Source organism: Galeopterus variegatus, unplaced genomic scaffold (genome assembly GCF_000696425.1).
Source record: "Galeopterus variegatus unplaced genomic scaffold, G_variegatus-3.0.2 Scaffold6156, whole genome shotgun sequence".
Lineage (NCBI taxonomy): Eukaryota > Metazoa > Chordata > Mammalia > Dermoptera > Cynocephalidae > Galeopterus > Galeopterus variegatus.
In genome coordinates this window covers 109,331-112,768 of record NW_007732267.1, presented here as the reverse complement: position 1 = coordinate 112,768, position 3,438 = coordinate 109,331, and the positions used below count along the sequence as shown (strand labels likewise).

At 37.5% G+C, this 3,438-nt stretch overlaps 1 pseudogene; it reads right to left on the bottom strand.

Moving 5' to 3' along the window:
- Nucleotides 1–213: 213 nt before the first annotated feature.
- On the bottom strand, nt 214–1,109 carry LOC103605893 (annotated as a pseudogene).
- Nucleotides 1,110–3,438: the final 2,329 nt, after the last annotated feature.

Sequence of the window (3,438 nt, the reverse complement as noted above, 5' to 3'; positions counted from 1 at the left end):
TTTATTGAGTACCTACTATGTGCCAAGCACTATGTTAAGTGGAGACCATAATTTGCAGGGCCTTGTACTACTTGGTAAGGATTCATCTTCTCTCCGTCTAACTCCAGCCATTACAAATGTCATTGCTTGTGTTTTAATTCAGAGATTCATCATGTCTTACTGGTTGCAGTAAGATTCTGGTAGTTCTCCCTTTCTTCCTAGCCTTTTTTTTTCTTTGAAACATATCAGTTATTTAATTTGGTTCTTGGTAAGAAATTTAGAACACCAATTTGTGAGGGTAAATTCCATTAGTCAGGGCAAACACAGATCGCAGGTGGCCCTGGAGCTGAGAAATAACTTTGATTTTTGGTAAAATTTGTGGGTCCACAGCTTTCTGATCTGCCTTGCACTGCTCTGTAATCTCATACGTCTCTTTTTCTGTGTGGAAGATCTCACCTTCTTGGTATTTAGGCTTCCGCAGCTGCTGCTTCTTAGAGTACTCATCAGTGAGATGTTTTGGTACTTTCACATTGCTGATAGCAAATTTTGTGGAGGTGGCAATGACAAAGTTTTGGTGTGTTCTACACAGAGGAAACCGATTGAGGGCCAGAAGTCCATTTACAAGCAGCAAGCTACTGCTCACCTGTTTCAAGAAAAGCACCCTCTTGCCTCTGTGATGCCCGGTGAAGATGATCAGAGTGGTCCCTTGAGTGATGCTAGCTCACAGTCTTTTCATGTGTTGACTGAAAGTTTTTTTGCCATGGCTCAACAACTTTCGAGGAGCATCTTCAGTAGGACAATATCTAGGCATTTTGCAAAGTTGTTAAATGCCGGGTACCACCATTCTTGTCACTATCAACTGGTTTTGTGACAGTAGCGGGAATCTTCTCTTTCTTTTCAATCCTGGACTTATTCACTGAATATTTCCTCTTGTACATGGATTTTCTGGAATATATAGCAGATTGGGAATATCTGCCAATTCTTCTAATGAGGACAGGGTTTCAGCTGCAGTGGGGCTTCCCTTTCTTGGGCTTTTTAGCTTTGAGGTTAGCCTTTATAACCTTGCCACCACCATCAGCTTCAGATTTCTTCTCCATAGCATCTGGCTTCTCTGCTTTTTCACCCACCATCTTGCAAGATGGGAAAGAGCTCCAGCCTTTTTGTTCTAAAACACAACTTGACCCAAGTTATACTTCTGTTTAAATTTTGGCAAAGGCTTATCATTATCTTTAAATCAAATATTAGGCTACTTTGTATATATCATCTAATACTATTTATACTCTCTACTAACATTTTTACCCAAAATTCAATGACTTGTGGTTCTCTAAATAAGCAGCACTTACTCAAGAATTAGAACCTTTGCACATGTTGTTGCTTTGGTTTGGAAGGCCTTCTTTCATTTGTTTGCCTGGAAAAAGCTTATATATACTTCAGGACAGAGTCAAATATATACATTTTTCTTCAATAGCACCAGGAGGAATTAGTCATTCCCTTGCGTATTATGCTGCCACTGTCCATCGCACATTACTCTAATACCCTAGCACTTGTCACACTAAGTTGACATGCTATTTTCCCTTTCAGACTGTGAGCTTCTAGAGAGCAAGGAATTCTATCTTTCTTACCTTTGTATAGTCAGTACTATAATGCCTGGTATTCAGTAGGTATTCTACAAAGATTTTTTGAGTAATGCCTTTATCTTGTAGGCCATTGGTAATCACTGAATATTTTATGGAAACAAATTTTTAAAAATTAATTCAAGCATCAATGTGAAAGAGGTAAAAAAAAAAATAGGGAAATTTGTCCATTTCTTAAACCATTTAACCATTTGACTACCGCAATGTTTGAGGTGAGAAATGAGGATAGACAGAACTAAGGCAGTAGGAATATAGAGGAGAGGACATACTTCAAAGACATATCAGAAGTAAAATGGACACGACATGGTGGAAATCTCCTAAATATGGAGGAAGAAGATGAGTGAGTAATTAAAAAAGATTTTGTGATGTCTAGCTTGTATAAATGGGTAGATGGTGATGCCATTAACAGATTTAGAAAATACTAGAAGGGAAGAATTAGAGAAGAGAAAAAAGTGAGAAGGAAATAGTCATCAGCATGCTACCTGTTCAGAGTGAATTTTAAGAATTTGGTAGCTCTTTCTGTTAAGGGAAACCAACTTAATAACAATGAGGGTGACACTTTTAGCAAAAGGCTAGAAATCACTGTGGAACTAGAAAACCCCCATGAAAGATGACCTGGAAGGGCTAGTTAGTCCTCAAGAACTCAGATTGAAGGGAAATGAACCTAGATCAGTAGTTGTATGATGAATAATCGTTAAACTTATACCAGGGTGAATTTGGAAATAGTCATCAGCATGCTACCTGTTCAGAGTGAATTTTAAGAATTTGGTAGCTCTTTCTGGTAAGGGAAACCAACTTAATAACAATGAGGGTGAAACTTTTAGCAAAAGGCTAGAAATCACTGTGGAACTAGAAAACCCCCATGAAAGATGACCTGGAAGGGCTAGTTAGTCTTCAAGAACTCAGTTTGAAGGGAAATGAACCTAGATCAGTAGTTGTATGATGAATAATCGTTAAACTTATACCAGGGTGAATTTTTTACACAATCAAATTAACAGGTTTTGTGGTACAGCCTACAATTATAAATTCTTCATGAAAATTATCTACCTAAATCGTCCATAATTGTCCAATTTTAGTGATGCTATGACTGAGTTAATTATTATACAGAATAACAGTGGTCATTGACTTAATTGTGAGTGAAATTGATGGCTCTCACCACAGCGATGGCGTCATACAAATGATTCTCCCGAGATTTTATCTGTGTGTTACACGATTGCAAAATAGTCTTCTATTTAATTCTTCTTCAGTCATTTATTGTCCCCAAACAATTGTCCAACAGCTAGCATGCCATACTGGTGCCCTTTCCCTCTGAATAGAAGTCTTAATGTTCCTGACAACACTTCAGTTCTGTGTTTCTTGCATTATCAGAGTCCTAGAGGAATAGCTTCAAATAACAGGTTGCCTATGACAACACCCTCTCACCATGTTACTTGCTCTGGGCCAGTTGGCCTTCCTTTTTTGATTTTTCTCAGAGATAAATTTGGGTGAAAATTAGTTCATGAGAAATAGGCTTGCTAGCGAAGGGAGTTGAGAAATAGTCATATATTATTTCTTCAAAGTATCCCTTAATATAAAGAAGAGACATAATCAAACGTTGTGGGATATCAAAAAATAATATAGAACCAATACTTCAAAGCCTTGTGTTTTGTGATAATTAGTGCAGCAAAGAAATATTTGATGCATCTACAAAGCAGAAATTAAGTAGGGTGATAAAAGAAAAATTCAAGAAGCTGATGAACTGAAAGTGTGAATTTTGCCAACACTCCCAACTGTATTGCTGTAGGAACAAAAAAGAGATCAGGCATAGGCTCTCATGCAGTCTAAA